The sequence below is a fragment of the Rhodnius prolixus genome, unplaced genomic scaffold, assembly GCF_049639745.1.
Source record: "Rhodnius prolixus isolate KJV_2025 unplaced genomic scaffold, Rpr scaffold_5, whole genome shotgun sequence".
Lineage (NCBI taxonomy): Eukaryota > Metazoa > Arthropoda > Insecta > Hemiptera > Reduviidae > Rhodnius > Rhodnius prolixus.
The window spans coordinates 29756053-29774703 of NW_027411624.1; the positions used below are offsets into that span (position 1 = coordinate 29756053).

The following is an 18651-nucleotide window of genomic DNA, read 5'->3' on the forward strand; positions in this document are numbered from 1 at the left end:
GTTATAGAACGACCATAATTTTACAGAATTACATGACCCAAAACATTTTCAACCCTTTATATCTTCTACCTTTTTAGATCTGTGCACAAAATAACTATAGTTTATAATTGAAAAAAACAAAGTGTACAAGAGAACAAAATTCCATATTAATACGTGGTTCACAGTGTGAGATATAGAACGGCCATAGTTTTACAGAATTTCATGACCCAAAACATTTTCAACCCTTTATATCTTCTACCTTTTTAGATCTGTGAACAAAATAACTATAGTTTATAATTGAGAAAAACAAAGTGTATATGAGAACAAAATTCCATACCAATACATGGTTCACAGTGGGAGATATAGAACGGCCACAATTTTACAGAATTTCATGACCAAAAACATTTTCTACCCTTTATATCTTCTACCTTTTTAGATCTGTGCACAATATAACTATAGTTTATAATTGAGAATAACAAAGTGTATAAGAGAACAAAATTCCATACCAATACATGGTTCACAGTGGGAGTTATAGAACGGCCATAATTTTACAGAATTACATGAGCCAAAACATTTTCAACCCTTTATATCTTCTACATTTATAGATCTGTGCACAAAATAACTATAGTTTATAATTGAGAAAAACAAAGTGTATAAGAGAACAAAGTTCCATATTAATACGTGGTTCACAGTGGGAAATTTAGAACGGCCACAATTTTACAGAATTTCATGACCCAAAAAATTTTCAACCCTTTATATCTTCTACCTTTTTAGATCTGTGCACAAAATAACTATAGTTTATAATTGAGAAAAACAAAGTGTATAAGAGAACAAAATTCCATATTAATACGTGGTTCACCGTGTGAGATATAGAACGGCCATAATTTTACAGAATTTCATGACCAAAAACATTTTCAACCCTTTATATCTTCTACCTTTTTAGTTCTGTGCACAAAATAACTATAGTTTATAATTGAGAAAAACAAAGTGTAAAAGAGAACAAAGTTCCATATCAATACGTGGTTCAAAGTGGGAAATTTAGAACGGCCACAATTTTACAGAATTTCATGACCCAAAAAATTTTCAACCCTTTATATCTTCTACCTTTTTAGATCTGTGCACAAAATAACTATAGTTTATAATTGAGAAAAACAAAGTGTATAAGAGAACAAAATTCCATATTAATACGTGGTTCACAGTGTGAGATATAGAACGGCCATAATTTTACAGAATTTCATGACCCAAAACATTTTCAACACTTTATATCTTCTACCTTTTTAGATCTGTGCACAAAATAACTATAGTTTATAATTGAGAAAGACAAAGTGTATAAGGAAACGAAATTCCATATCAATACGTGGTTTACAGTGGGAAATTTAGAACGGCCACAATTTTACAGAATTTCATGACCAAAAACATTTTCTACCCTTTATATCTTCTACCTTTTTAGATCTGTGCACAATATAACTATAGTTTATAATTGAGAATAACAAAGTGTATAAGAGAACAAAATTCCATACCAATACATGGTTCACAGTGGGAGTTATAGAACGGCCATAATTTTACAGAATTACATGAGCCAAAACATTTTCAACCCTTTATATCTTCTACATTTATAGATCTGTGCACAAAATAACTATAGTTTATAATTGAGAAAAACAAAGTGTATAAGAGAACAAAGTTCCATATTAATACGTGGTTCACAGTGGGAAATTTAGAACGGCCACAATTTTACAGAATTTCATGACCCAAAAAATTTTCAACCCTTTATATCTTCTACCTTTTTAGATCTGTGCACAAAATAACTATAGTTTATAATTGAGAAAAACAAAGTGTATAAGAGAACAAAATTCCATATTAATACGTGGTTCACAGTGTGAGATATAGAACGGCCATAATTTTACAGAATTTCATGACCAAAAACATTTTCAACCCTTTATATCTTCTACCTTTTTAGTTCTGTGCACAAAATAACTATAGTTTATAATTGAGAAAAACAAAGTGTAAAAGAGAACAAAGTTCCATATCAATACGTGGTTCAAAGTGGGAAATTTAGAACGGCCACAATTTTACAGAATTTCATGACCCAAAAAATTTTCAACCCTTTATATCTTCTACCTTTTTAGATCTGTGCACAAAATAACTATAGTTTATAATTGAGAAAAACAAAGTGTATAAGAGAACAAAATTCCATATTAATACGTGGTTCACAGTGTGAGATATAGAACGGCCATAATTTTACAGAATTTCATGACCCAAAACATTTTCAACACTTTATATCTTCTACCTTTTTAGATCTGTGCACAAAATAACTATAGTTTATAATTGAGAAAGACAAAGTGTATAAGGAAACGAAATTCCATATCAATACGTGGTTTACAGTGGGAAATTTAGAACGGCCACAATTTTAAAGAATTTCATGACCCAAAAAATTTTCAACCCTTTATATCTTCTACCTTTTTAGATCGGTGCACAAAATAATTATAGTTTATAATTGAGAAAAACAAAGTGTATAAGAGAACAAAATTCCATATTAATACGTGGTTCACAGTGTGAGATATAGAACGGCCATAATTTTACAGAATTTCATGACCCAAAACATTTTCAACACTTTATATCTTCTACCTTTTTAGATCTGTGCACAAAATAACTATAGTTTATAATTGAGAAAAACAAAGTGTATAAGAGAACAAAATTCCATATCAATACGTGGTTTACAGTGGGAGATATAGACCGGCCACAATTTTACTGAAATTCATGACCCAAAAAATTTTCAACCCTTTATAACTTCTACATTTATAGATCTGTGCACAAAATAACTATAGTTTATAATTGAGAAAAACAAAGTGTATAAGAGAACAAAGTTCCATATCAATACGTGGTTCACAGTGGGAAATTTAGAACAGCCACAATTTTACAGAATTTCATGACCCAAAAAATTTTCAACCCTTTATATCTTCTATCTTTTTAGATCTGTGCACAAAATAACTATTGTTTATAATTGAGAAAAACAAAGTGTATAAAAGAACAAAATTCCATATTAATACGTGGTTCACACTGTGAGATATAGAACGGCCATAATTTTACAGAATTTCATGACCCAAAAAATTTTCAACCCTTTATATCTTCTACGTTTTTAGATCTGTGCACAAAATAATTATAGTTTTTAATAGAGAAAAACAAAGTGTATAAGAGAACAAAATTCCATATTAATACGTGGTTCACAGTGTGAGATATAGAACGGCCACCATTTTAAAAAATTTCATGACCCAAAAAATTTTCTACCCTTTATATCTTCTACCTTTTTAGATCTGTGCACAAAATAACTATAGTTTATAATTGAGAAAAACAAAGTGTATAAGAGAACAAAATTCCATATCAATACGTGGTTTACAGTGGGAAATTTAGAACGGCCACAATTTTACAGAATTTCATGACCCAAAAAATTTTCAACCCTTTATATCTTTTACCTTTTTAGATCTGTGCACAAAATAATTATAGTTTATAATTGAGAAAAACAAAGTGTATAAGAAAACAAAATTCCATATTAATACGTGGTTCACAGTGTGAGATATAGAACGGCCATAGTTTTACAGAATTTCATGACCTAAAACATTTTCAACCCTTTATATCTTCTAGCTTTTTAGATCTGTGAACAAAATAACTATAGTTTATAATTGAGAAAAACAAAGTGTATAAGAGAACAAAATTCCATACCAATACATGGTTCACAGTGGGAGATATAGAACGGCCACAATTTTACAGAATTTCATGACCCAAAACATTTTCTACCCTTTATATCTTCTACCTTTTTAGATCTGTGCACAATATAACTATAGTTTATAATTGAGAAAAACAAAGTGTATAAGAGAACAAAATTCCATACCAATACATGGTTCACAGTGGGAGTTATAGAACGGCCATAATTTTACAGAATTACATGAGCCAAAACATTTTCAACCCTTTATATCTTCTACATTTATAGATCTGTGCACAAAATAACTATAGTTTATAATTGAGAAAAACAAAGTGTATAAGAGAACAAAGTTCCATATTAATACGTGGTTCACAGTGGGAAATTTAGAACGGCCACAATTTTACAGAATTTCATGACCCAAAAAATTTTCAACCCTTTATATCTTCTACCTTTTTAGATCTGTGCACAAAATAACTATAGTTTATAATTGAGAAAAACAAAGTGTATAAGAGAACAGAATTCCATATTAATACGTGGTTCACCGTGTGAGATATAGAACGGCCATAATTTTACAGAATTTCATGACCAAAAACATTTTCAACCCTTTATATCTTCTACCTTTTTAGTTCTGTGCACAAAATAACTATAGTTTATAATTGAGAAAAACAAAGTGTAAAAGAGAACAAAGTTCCATATCAATACGTGGTTCAAAGTGGGAAATTTAGAACGGCCACAATTTTACAGAATTTCATGACCCAAAAAATTTTCAACCCTTTATATCTTCTACCTTTTCAGATCTGTGCACAAAATAACTATAGTTTATAATTGAGAAAAACAAAGTGTATAAGAGAACAAAATTCCATATTAATAAGTGGTTCACAGTGTGAGATATAGAACGGCCATAATTTTACAGAATTTCATGACCCAAAACATTTTCAACACTTTATATCTTCTACCTTTTTAGATCTGTGCACAAAATAACTATAGTTTATAATTGAGAAAAACAAAGTGTATAAGGAAACGAAATTCCATATCAATACGTGGTTTACAGTGGGAAATTTAGAAAGGCCACAATTTTACAGAATTTCATGACCCAAAAAATTTTCAACCCTTTATATCTTCTACCTTTTTAGATCGGTGCACAAAATAATTATAGTTTATAATTGAGAAAAACAAAGTGTATAAGAGAACAAAATTCCATATTAATACGTGGTTCACAGTGTGAGATATAGAACGGCCATAATTTTACAGAATTTCATGACCCAAAACATTTTCAACACTTTATATCTTCTACCTTTTTAGATCTGTGCACAAAATAACTATAGTTTATAATTGAGAAAAACAAAGTGTATAAGAGAACAAAATTCCATATCAATACGTGGTTTACAGTGGGAGATATAGACCGGCCACAATTTTACTGAAATTCATGACCCAAAAAATTTTCAACCCTTTATAACTTCTACATTTATAGATCTGTGCACAAAATAACTATAGTTTATAATTGAGAAAAACAAAGTGTATAAGAGAACAAAGTTCCATATCAATACGTGGTTCACAGTGGGAAATTTAGAACAGCCACAATTTTACAGAATTTCATGACCCAAAAAATTTTCAACCCTTTATATCTTCTATCTTTTTAGATCTGTGCACAAAATAACTATTGTTTATAATTGAGAAAAACAAAGTGTATAAAAGAACAAAATTCCATATTAATACGTGGTTCACACTGTGAGATATAGAACGGCCATAATTTTACAGAATTTCATGACCCAAAACATTTTCTACCCTTTATATCTTCTACATTTATAGATCTGTGCACAAAATAACTATAGTTTATAATTGAGACAAACAAAGTGTACAAGAAAACAAAATTTCATACAAGTACATGGTTCACAGTGGGAGATATAGAACGGCCATAATTTTACAGAATTTCATGACCCAAAAAATTTTCAACCCTTTATATCTTCTACATTTATAGATCTGTGCACAAAACAACTATAGTTTATAATTGAGAAAAACAAAGTGTAAAAGAGAACACAGTTCCATATCAATACGTGGTTCACAGTGGGAAATTTAGAACGGCCACAATTTTACAGAATTTCATGACCCAAAAAATTTTCAACCCTTTATATCTTCTACCTTTTTAGATCTGTGCACAAAATAACTATAGTTTATAATTAAGAAAAACAAAGTGTACAAGAGAACAAAATTCCATACCAATACATGGTTCACAGTGGGAGTTATAGAACGACCATAATTTTACAGAATTACATGACCCAAAACATTTTCAACCCTTTATATCTTCTACCTTTTTAGATCTGTGCACAAAATAACTATAGTTTATAATTGAAAAAAACAAAGTGTACAAGAGAACAAAATTCCATATTAATACGTGGTTCACAGAGGGAGATATAGAACGGCCACAATTTTACAGAATTTCATGACCCAAAAAATTTTCTACCCTTTATATCTTCTACCTTTTTAGATCTGTGCACAAAATAACTATAGTTTATAATTGAGAAAAACAAAGTGTATAAGAGAACAAAATTCCATATCAATACGTGGTTAACAGTGTGAGATATAGAACGGCCACAATTTTACAGAATTTCATGACCCAAAAAATTTTCAACCCTTTATATCTTCTACGTTTTTAGATCTGTGCACAAAATAATTATAGTTTATAATAGAGAAAAACAAAGTGTATAAGAGAACAAAATTCCATATTAATACGTGGTTCACAGTGTGAGATATAGAACGGCCATAATTTTACAGAATTTCATGACCCAAAACTTTTTCAACCCTTTATATCTTCTACCTTTTTAGATCTGTGCACAAAATAACTATAGTTTATAATTGAGAAAAACAAAGTGTACATGAGAACAAAATTCCATATCAATACGTGGTTCACAGAAGGAGATATAGAACGGCCACAATTTTACAGAATTTCATGACCCAAAAAATTTTCAACCCTTTATATCTTCTACCTTTTTAGATCTGTGCACAAAATAATTATAGTTTATAATTGAGAAAAACAAAGTGTATAAGAGAACAAAATTCCATATTAATACGTGGTTCACAGTGTGAAATATAGAACGGCCATAATTTTACAGAATTTCATGACCCAAAACATTTTCAACCCTTTATATCTTCTACCTTTTTAGATCTGTGCACAAAATAACTATAGTTTATAATTAAGAAAAACAAAGTGTACAAGAGAACAAAATTCCATACCAATACATGGTTCACAGTGGGAGTTATAGAACGGCCATAATTTTACAGAATTACATGACCCAAAAAATTTTCAACCCTTTATATCTTCTACCTTTTTAGATCTGTGCACAAAATAACTATAGTTTATAATTGAAAAAAACAAAGTGTACAAGAGAACAGAATTCCATATCAATACGTGGTTCACAGAGGGAGATATAGAACGGCCACAATTTTACAGAATTTTATGACCCAAAAAATTTTCTACCCTTTATATCTTCTACCTTTTTAGATCTGTGCACAAAATAACTATAGTTTATAATTGAGAAAAACAAAGTGTATAAGAGAACAAAATTCCATATCAATACGTGGTTAACAGTGGGAAATTTAGAACGGCCACAATTTTACAGAATTTCATGACCCAAAAAATTTTCAACCCTTTATATCTTCTACGTTTTTAGATCTGTGCACAAAATAATTATAGTTTTTAATAGAGAAAAACAAAGTGTATAAGAGAACAAAATTCCATATTAATACGTGGTTCACAGTGTGAGATATAGAACGGCCATAATTTTACAGAATTTCATGACCCAAAACTTTTTCAACCCTTTATATCTTCTACCTTTTTAGATCTGTTCACAAAATAACTATAGTTTATAATTGAGAAAAACAAAGTGTACAAGAAATAAAAAAATAGTCTTATATAGGACCACCGTACACTCACATTTAACCATGTTTACCACTCACTAGACTTATATACGGTCTACCGGAAAGTTCTGTCCGTTTTTGGAATAAATGAAAATACAATATTTTCTTACCAATAAACTTTATAAATAAACTTTATTAAATAATATAATTGCCATTATTATTAATGATATCTCGCCAGCGTGAGCGCAATTTATGTATTTCATTTTTGAAAAATGTATTATTTGTTTGATGTCTACTTCATTTTTAAATGTTTCGCCCTTCAACAAATTTTGTAAGGACAAAAACAAGTGATAGTCGGAGGGTGCTATGTTTGGGGGATATGGTGGATACGACAGAATTTTCCAGCCTTGTTCTGCAATTTTTAGACGAGTCTTTAAAGCAGCATTTGGCCTGGCATTATCATGATGCAGTATGATGTTCTTCCTATTGAACATCGCCGGCCTTTTTGTTGGACTGCTGTCTTTAAATTATGCATTTCTAACAATACTTCTCCGAATTTAGCTGTTCGTTCGGTTTTAGAGCTCATAATGTGTAGGTCCTCGAATGTCCCACTATATATACAACATTCTCTTATTCAGAGTGAAATTAGGTTTACAGGTGGAAGGGCTAGGTTTTCCGGGTTCACAATATGTCCTTTTCCTTACGATGTTTTCGTAGGTAATCTACTTTTCATCCCCAGTTATCATCCGGTTCAAGAAGAGCTCGATTTTGACCTCGAACTACGGATTTAACCCCAATAGACTATTTTCAGAGGGGATATCTAAAAAATAAAGTGTACAGTAACCTTAATCCCTTGGCTTCAATCGAAGATCTGGAATATCGAATAGCTCTAGCCTGCCTAGATCTGGTTTGTTCCATTTGAAAAAAACTTACGATACTGTATCTGGGGAAATTGGGGTTTAAAAAATGGGTCAATTACTGAAGAAAACTAGATTTGATTAAATACGTGTTTTCTATTTTTTGAAATTTCCCGCCGTTTTAAAAAAAAATGGGTGGAACACATAACTCTGGTCACCCTGTTCATTATTGAGTCGCCAACTAGGTTAAATGTGAGTGTAAGGTAGTCCTATCTAAGTATAGTGAGTGGTAAACTTGGTTAAATGTGATAGTAAGGTGGTCCTATCTAAGTATAATGAGTGGTAAACATGGTTAAATGTGACTGTAAAGTGGTCCTATCTAAGTCTAGTGATTGGTAAACATGGTTAAATGTGAGAGTAAGGTGGTCCTATCTTAGTCTAGTGATTCGCCAACATGGTTAAATGTGAGTGTAAGGTGGTACTATCTAAGTATAGTGAGTGGTAAACATGGTTAAATGTGAGTGTAAGGTGGTCCTATGTAAGTCTTGAGAGTCACCAACATGGTATAGATGAGACACCAGACTGGTAGAATGAAGGTGCCAAGTTTAGGAAAAGTGATAATATTGATAGAGAAGAGGGACCAGCTAGGCGAAATAAAGATGCATTGGTCCGATTCTGGTTTAACCATTGGCAATGTTTGGTTTTAAAAATTTAATCTCTCAAATTTTGATTAAATTAAAAATTTAATCGTCCAAAGTGATTAAAACTAAATTTGGAATTTAATTCAATCAATTAAAATTATGATTATTTAATTTCAATTTTAATCTTAATTTTTAGTTATGATTAAATTCCGATTAAATTAAAAGTGAATTTAATTTTAATCAACTAATTTTGGCCGATTAAATTTTTTAATTTTAATCATGATTAAAATTAAATTTCGGTTTAATCAATTGTTTTTTAATTGATTGAATTTTTGCCCAACTCTGCTCTGGGTTCCATTTTGGTTCGAAGAAAGTAATATCATTTACTGTCTTTCTAAACGATAAAAGTCTACACCTAACGGTCATAAAAGAATCCTAATGTCGAAATCTAGAGAAAGTCAGTTATTATTGGCAAATGCACTAAATGATTTCGGAGTACATTATGTCTGTAATAAATTAAAGTTAATAATTTTATTTTAGCAAATGAAAGCTTCTAAAAATAACCTTCACTTTTATATCTCTTTCTTTACTGAAAAACAAATCTTACCAATAATTCGAAACTGGCCGTTAAGATTTTCTCTTTTTAGGGAGCTTCTTACAGGTGATGGATAGTAGTGTTGTCTGTAACGAGAGAACATTGTTCGGAGGCAAGGGAGTGTTCTGAAAAAATACTCCGGGCGCCATTAACCTCAGATGTTGACGTGTCTTACTTGAAATAAACAAATAAAAAAAATATTAATAATAATTTGAATCTGATTTTTAATCTTAAAAATAAATTTTGGGATCGTGTAAGGCCCCCTACAAACTCTATTGTACACTATAATCCTGATTGTTTTTGTAGTAATTATTTGAATGCAACTTGAAGAAAACAAAGAACGAATTCGAAGTAAGGATTTCATCTGTAGAGAACTGGTAAAATAAAAGAATTTCTATATTCAAAGAAATAAGAATGTCGCCAAATTTTAAAAGAGCAGGAACAAGATTAGCAGGAGCCTGCTATACATTATCTCCCTGTCTTCATCCTTACTATAAACGCTTAATGGCGGTAGATCGTGTAGGACAGGGAGCCCCAAACTAAGGCCCGCGGGGCACATGCGGCCCCCTGAGGGCATTTATCTGGCCCTCGCCGCACTTCCGGAAGGGGCATCTCTTTCATTGGTGGACAGTGAGAGGAGCACTATATGTGGCGGTGCCGCAAAGCGCTGCGTCGCTCATGTACAGTACTACTTCCGATGACGCGGGCTCCGAAAACATAACAGCAGAAATAGGAAGAAAGGCAAAGCACTATAACTAAACCGGACATTGTGACCATCTCATTAGCCAAAAGCAGGCCCGTAGTTCCTACAGAAATACTGGGCAGTTTGGTGATTTAAATTTACTTGTTCTTTATTTGAAATATTCCATTTGTTCCCGTTCTGTTTTTTTCTACTTTAAAATAGTTTGTTTTATAGTCCGGCCCTTCCAACGGTCTGAGGGACAGTGAACTGGCCCCCTGGGTAAAAAGTTTGGGGACCCCTGGTGTAGGACATCCACATAGCTGCAGTCTAGGGCCTAAAGTGCTCTAAAGGTGTTGAAATTCCACTAAGAAGAGACGCCACGTTGGAGGTGTAGACGACTCTCGTTGTCCCTGAGACGAAAAATCACTTGTACAGTAGTTCTCTTAACAGAAGAGCCTTAATTCACCAAACCACTAACCCACTAAGTTATCATCAGAAGTTCTCCAAGAGGGTAGCTTACTCCAAACTTGCATATTCAGATTTCTGTTTCATTCCTAGGAACTTTAACAACCTCTTTGATCCATCATAATGCTGTAATAATATTCATTACCCTAAGTTAGAAATTTTAGAAGTAAGCCTAGAAATAGGAGGTTTTCATCTGTTATCCATTTGAAATAACTAAGTAAGGTTACAATTCTCCCTCAGTTTTCCCCAAAACTCCATCTTATTTCTACAAAAAAAGGAAATAATTGAATGACCTTCAATTGGCTGTTTCTGAAAAACCAACTGATTGGTACCGAACATTGTCATACGCAAGATTAAGGTTACACATACCGCTTGAAAACAATATCCATTAATATTGAATATAATTATTTCTTATTTTATTACCTCAAGAAAAGACACACTCTTTATGCTGTATTAATTATTCAAAAATAGTTTAATTTATTTCTTATTAATCCTTAAATTTTTATGTTATGAAATACATAAAACTATTAAAACTTTTTTTTGTCAATATAAGAATCTAAAATGATGTAAGATAAGCTTTAATAAAAATATAACCAGTCTATGAGGTAAAGTTTTAACGTTTCGTAATCTAAACGAATGTCTTGATCAAGGTAAACCAATGACCTTAAAAAAAAAAAAAGTATACAAAATATAAACTAGCGCACTATTAAATTAACAAATAGTGTGTTGACTAATTTTTTTTTTTGTTAGTTAAAGAATTCTCTTTCAACAACAGTCTGAAAGATTAATTTTGTTGTTGTTTATATACATATATATCTCTAGTAGGGGTGATGGTCTAGTGGTCAAGAGTGTGGCTTTGTAATAAGGAGATCGCCAGTTCGAATCCCGCGTATGGCTACTTTTTATTTGTTAGAAAAAAATGTTTATAGTAAAGAATGAGCTTCTGCTCGCGACACCTAATTGGTAGTTGGACGTTATGCCCCGCCTGAAAAAAATTGGCGATTAATTTACTGTATTGAAGCTATTTCAATTTAAATGGACCAAATAGTTCCAAAGTTGAATTTGAATCAAATTTAGTTGCACCTTCAGTAAATGCACTTCACTAAATGTCATTTCAGAAAAAAAAAGAAGGACAAACTTAAAATCAATTTCCCTTGAAAATATAAAATTCTGGCGGGAACACATAAGATTTTCCCTTACTACAAATTATGAGTATAAATTTGATTGAATCCTAGAATTTTTTTAAAAAATTAAAGTGATTATGGTACAGTAGTCGGAGGCTGGGGTCATCCATTTTACATTTTTGGAAACCGGTGAATGAATCCAGTGAGATATTATCAAGAATGGGACGAAATAGATGGGCCATCACGTCCAGAGATCAACGCAAAAGAGTTTGAACCACAACATGACCAAAAAATTGAACCAATTTGGAGGAGTTCATGTTCGACCTGATCCATCATACTCCCCAGGCTACTCCGCCATCTGATTAGCACCTTTACAACCATCTCAATGTCTTTCTGATTAGTAGAAATTTGATTCGTTAAATACCGGATAACCCTATTTACAGTGATAGATAAATCGAATTGTCTCTTTTTATTTGGGCAAAGATGTCCTTACGCTAAAAGCGCTTATTTATCGAGTAAATTGAAGAAGTATTAGTCGAGATACCACTATTTTAAAAATCTGCCATCGGAAAACTTTTCTTCCAACCTAATATATATTTTTCTTATTCTTGGTTTAAAAAAAATTTTAGAATTGTTAATCAGAGATTTTATTGTTATACTTTTGTTTTATCTTCGTTATCGATCAATTTAGTGATGCGTCCATCTTCGTACGTCTTTTCAAACAAGATAAAATCTATTTATTTGTTGCACAGACATAATCGATACCCTGGACTGAATATACTGGCTAGAGTATATCACAACACTACATGGAAGTGTAATGTGCTACTGTACAAAAATAATTTCGAGGATGTTACATACCAGATCTTACTACCTTTCTTCGCGAATTGGATTTATCTTTTATAATCACTGTTGGAAGAAGAAGTCCTATAGGATGGAGCACTATACTGTGGAGACTGCACAAGGAGTCAAATGTCTTTCGCACCTTAAAAATAAAAAAAAAAAGTATTAAATTTACTTTTAAATAAGAATATTTTTAAATTTTTCCAAAAATTTAGATAAAGGTGTGCTCATTATCATGCCAGCTTTCTTGCCAATCTCAGTTTTGCCTAGCATTGTGTGGTAGTAAATAGAATATTCAAATTACAAGAAAAATTAATGAGGAATCATCATTCACTGATGATAGAAACAAAAATCTATGTAAATAAATAATGACAAAACAAAAACCTTACAAACAGAATTGAATACGGATATTAAATTAATTAATTCCTTATGTGCTGTTAATTTATCCGTAAAACTATTAAAAATCATCACTAAATTAATTTTTAGTTCCACTAAATAACGTAATGTTGTGACATCATTGTTCAAAATTAAAATATTAATTGTTTGTGGAATAATCAGAATTCTATATAGTTAAAAAAATTCCTATTTCTTGATTACTTGTTCAATAAATGAATAAAGTAATTACTAATTATTAGGTAATAGTATTTAAATTAGTTTTTTAAATGAACTTTGTTAACAGTGTGAATGGGTTAGCCATTATTCTTTCAGTAAAAAATGGAATAGAAAGCGTTTTTAACAATGAAAAGAAAAAACAAATCTGATAGGACAGATGTAAGTCATTTTTTTTTACTACAATTCTCAAGCTTAATGATATAAAATAACTTTTTTTCTTAACATGATTGAGTAAAAATTATAGTCTCATGTGCATATTTAATCGAGAAAAAAAAACATCCGGACCACTTGTGAGAAAATAAAGATAAGTAATAAAATCCATATAGAGAAAAAGAAAGTTCCTTTAGAACAAGTATAATGCAAGAATCAATGAGTGTGTAGGCGCCACGGTAGCCGAGCGGGTTAAGAGGCGAGACCGGCAAAGTTAATATGCATTGTGGTACTGGGTTCGATTCCCGGTCTTAGGCCTTGGATTTTATTTAATGGTTAATGAAAGAAATTTACAGTAAAGTACATTTGCTAGTCGCCTCCGGCCACGACACCTAGTAAATGGTAGTTGGACGTTAAGTCCCGCCTGAAAAAATAGGTGATTACTTTACTCAATGAGTGTGTAGTAGTTGAAAGGGGTCAGTAAGTGCAGTGTTAAAACTGTAAAGTAAATGAAATCTAACTGTCTACTCACAACTTGATTAATCTAACCTCTAATGGTGAGCGAAAGAACGACGCAGGGTCAGGGTTACAATAAACATGCATGCTTCGCTGGATAAAATCAAAGATATATTATCCAACACTGCGGGGATCTAACCACATTTTCAACGTGTGAATGCAAGAGATTAAAAAAAACAAAAAGTGCATGATAAAGCATCACTTATTAATTATAAGTGGGCAATATCTTGAATTTTCTTTGAAACCATTAATGATTTAACAAAACTTATATTTTAGATGACCTGCAAAGCTAAGATGTACTGTTGGTTACTGGATTCGATTCCCGGTCTTAGGCCTTGGATTTTATTTAATGTTTAATATGAGAACTTTGTCGTAAAAGTATGTTTACTAGTTGCCACCGTCCACGGAGCACCTGGTAATTAGACTTAAAGTATGCCTTGAAAAATAGGCAATAGGCTTATTTATAATTAAAGCTACCAAAACTTCATTTTAGTATTGATACACGACTTAAGAGAACAGAACTCAACAGACGCTTCTGACAACTGAAAAGACTATTAGGCAACAGATCAAAACTCACTCTGGACAACAGAAGACTTATATATGTAAGTATATTAAAGCTCAGTCTGGGCTTAAGGCATCGAACTGAGGGGTTCAGCCAAACGCTCAAATCTCCAAAGGATCCAGGTCCTTGCAATCTAAAATTCTTCACTCTTTAGTAAACGCTCCTTTGTACGTCACCAATCAAACCATTCACACAAACTTGAACATGCCTTTCGTCGCACAAGTTGTTAAAACATTATACAGAAAATTCCATCTTAACTTAGAATCTCACCACAATCCACTTGTACAACATCTATCTTCAAGAACATTTCCAGACAACACTTCCAGACGTCTTAAAAGACAGTGGCCTCGCGATCTCCTCTCTGATGAAGAGCGTCAGTAGAATTTAGAATGTTATAGGAGTGTTACCGCTGGGTAACTTCTCCACTCTGATATGTGTGAATGTTATTTATTGTTATCATTGTTGCTTATAACGCAAAATGAGTTAAAAAGTATTTATACAAGGCAAATAATGGATTTAACATTTTTATCCTAATAATGAGAAAATAAATATTCCTTGCATGGTGTCGTAATTTTGAATGCTTAAATAATTATTACTGAATATATATATAATGAACGTTATTTAAATGCCACAATGAAATTAGAAATATGTACTGCAGTAGTTAACACAGTTATCAGCCCTAAATACTGCCCAAGTAGACACAAATATTGTACTTTCACTGCTTTAAAAGGTGAAAGTCATATGATATAAACCGAAAATAATTTGAAGATATCTTTTTGAACGGTACTTCATGACTCATTATAATTACAAATTCCTGTTTCAAATATTTTGTGCCAATGGTTTTCTTTTAAAAAAAAGTTAAATAAAAAAATTTGTTATGAACTCCATGATTTTTATCATAATTTGGTTAACATAATTAATTTTTTTTTAAAAGTAGAATTTTTACTTGACCAAAAAACAAAAAAAATACATAATGGGAACCCTCTTCAAGAAAATGAACTTTAAATACTAAAAAACACTATCAAGTTTTCCCGATTAGCCAATTTTCTTTAAATTATGGTTAGATATTTAATTCTTATTAATATTTAACAGGTGATCACTTCTTATTTTTTTAAAGAAGTGACATAACCTACCATCTCGTCAAGAAATGCCTTCATGATATTTTTTCTAGAAAAATATTTATTACAAAAAATTACAGATCTACAAAAATACTATTAGTTTACAAAGTATAAAGAAAATCGTACAAAACCGTTTTCTAGAAAAATATTTATTACAAAAAATTACAGATCTACAAAAATACTATTAGTTTACAAAGTATAAAGAAAATCGTACAAAACCGTTTTCTAGAAAAATATTTATTACAAAAAATTACAGATCTACAAAAATACTATTAGTTTACAAAGTATAAAGAAAATCGTACAAAACCGTTTTCTAGATAAATATTTATTACAAAAAATTACAGATCTACAAAAATACTATTAGTTTACAAAGTATAAAGAAAATCGTACAAAACCGTTTTCTAGAAAAATATTTATTACAAAAAATTACAGATCTACAAAAATACTATTAGTTTACAAAGTATAAAGAAAATCGTACAAAACCGATTTCTAGAAAAATATTTATTACAAAAAATTACAGATCTACAAAAATACTATTAGTTTACAAAGTATAAAGAAAATCGTACAAAACCGTTTTCAAGAAAAATATTTATTACAAAAAATTACAGATCTACAAAAATGCAATTAGTTTACAAAGTATAAAGAAAATCGTACAAAACCGTCTTCGAGAAAACCTAAAAAAATAATATACTAATATACAATATCAAAGAAAGGATTAGCTATGCGGTTAGCGTATTGGATTCCCACGCGGAGATCCCAGGTTCGAATCCAGCTGCTGGCCCTTAGATTTTTTTCCCCCCTCTTTCTAGGAGCTTCTTTACAGCTCATTGTCCAGTGATTGACAGTTGCCTGCAACGAGAGAACACAGTCCAGATTCCGGCAGTGCATTGAAACAAGCTTCGGGCGCCAATAACCTCAGATGCAATGATGCGCCCTGAATCATTAAAAATAAAATAAAAATAATATTATGTCGAGTCAGTTAAATGTTGATTTCGGTTAACCGTTTTTCTTATTTGTTTTTTTTTTTTAACTTGTTTGTATTCAAGGGGAGCCCCCTCACAGCTGACATATCTGTAAACTCAACAACGAAAAAACAGCACATTGAAAACAAGAAGTTTGAAAATGTTAAACCATACACATTATCAGAAACGAAATTTGAGGTAATCTCAAACTTATATGCTAAAATTGTAATTTTTGTTTGCTACAAAATAAAGTATAAATTGAAGAATAATGTTCTGCTGTAAGTTTGGTAATAACCAGGTTAACTGGACACCTGAACGCTAGTAATGCCCTGCCGGTAGCATTCTCACTACGGTTATGTACTTACTTCTACAATACCGTTATACTCTTTTCGCAGTTATTTTTTATTGCTATTCAAAAATAAGTAGATAAAAAAATAAATAATAAAATTAAAAAAATTAAAAAGTTGCCAAGAATGATGAGTTTGCAAAGCAACTTTTAAAAAGTATTGATTATTTAATTGTAAAGAAATTGTAAAGAATTCTGTAAAACTTACAACTACGTATAGATGAGTTTGCTTCACAATAAAAGTGGCTGTTGTTTCAGTCGAGTTTACCCATTCTTCATACTACATGTTATTCATTATAAGAATATTCTTTTCAATGTGCACAAATGTACCACACAGACTGAAAGTGCATATTGTTATGGAGATAGTTGAACAAACTTTGTTTCAGTTTCATGGTATATATTATCATGCTTTTTTTTAAAATAAAATAACCATAGCCTTTCTCGGCTAACAAGCCTGCTTATTTTGCCTAGTTGAGTCGAAAAGCCATCGGTATTTAAAGCTACTTACTTTAAAAAAACGCAATTATGTAAATGGTTAATCTAAGTTTATTTTAGGCTCACATTTTTTGTTTTGTACTAGTACTAAAATCATCTGCAAAAAGTATAGATTTAAAAATAAGGGACCCGTTCTTATTCAAAACGTCCATTTTATTTGCATTTCCTAATCTAATTCTTCAAGCACACTTCCAGATAAATTTTAAAGAGGATTAGCGATAAAAACAACCTTTACAGAAAGCTTCAGCATGTAACTGGATTTGTTGACTAGCTTCTATTCCCATAGTTCACACATCTAATCACTTATTAAGAGTTAACTAATTAGTAAGAACTATTTAAGGCTACTATTTACAGAGTTTGCCACAACAATAGTTCTGAGTAAATTGTCATAGACTTGCCCAAATGTTATTTACGAGGGTCGTTTGAAAAGTCCGTGCAAAAATAAAAACTACTTAATTTTTTGGGGTAAACCTTTTTTATTTTTCAACATAGTCTCCTTTTAGGCTTATACACTTCGTCCAACGCTGCTCTAGTTTGTTGATCCCTTCCGAATAATAGGATTTGTCCAAGTCTGAAAAATAGCCATTCGTTTCTGCAATCACCTCCTCGTTTGAATAAAATCCTTTTTCCCGCCAGCCATTGCTTCATATTGGGGAACAAATAGTAGTCCGAGGGAGCCAAGTCTGGAGAATAGGGGGGATGTGAAACGAGTTGGAACCCTATTTCCATTAATTTTGCGACCACAACTGCTGTGAGGTGTGAGCTGGTGCGTTGTCGTGATGGAAAAGGACTTTTTTGTGGGCCAATCGTGGGCGTTTTTCTTGCAGCTCGGTTTTCAAACGGTCCAGTAACGATGAATAACTAATTAAATATTAAAAAATAATCACCTTAATCACTTACAGGACTGGCTTAACAAATGGCGAATCAAAACTATTGTTTACCAAATCAAAATATATAGTATTTAAAGTTAGACGAAAAATCATGCCTCCTAATTTCATCAACCAAGATTAGATTAGTTATCGGAGTAAGACCTATGACACCGCAGCCACAAGAGGCTTATTGTGCCCTCTCCTTTGGATCTCGTAGACGAAACCTCGTCTACTAAAGAGGTGGAGGGCTTTCCCTACTAGTTCAATTACAATCACTCGATTGCAA

At 31.5% G+C, this 18651-nt stretch overlaps 1 protein-coding gene and 1 long non-coding RNA gene across 6 annotated transcripts in view; one reads left to right on the forward strand and one right to left on the reverse strand.

Annotated features, from left to right (window-relative positions):
* LOC141458380 (acyl-CoA Delta-9 desaturase-like) overlaps positions 1-18651 on the forward strand; it is a 98723-nt gene that overhangs the window by 44023 nt on the left and 36049 nt on the right. The window lies entirely within an intron of this gene.
* LOC141458386 (uncharacterized) overlaps positions 1-18651 on the reverse strand; it is a 94334-nt gene that overhangs the window by 43136 nt on the left and 32547 nt on the right. For 3 of the 5 annotated variants that reach the window (XR_012460910.1, XR_012460911.1, XR_012460909.1), the window contains 2 exons: positions 12754-12877; positions 9637-9798 (listed from right to left, as the gene is read on the reverse strand). This is a non-coding gene — a long non-coding RNA (uncharacterized lncRNA). Of the gene's footprint in view, positions 1-9636; positions 9799-12753; positions 12878-15707; positions 16628-18651 lie in introns of those variants that run through there. The other 2 variants (XR_012460912.1, XR_012460913.1) reach the window with 2 other exon arrangements.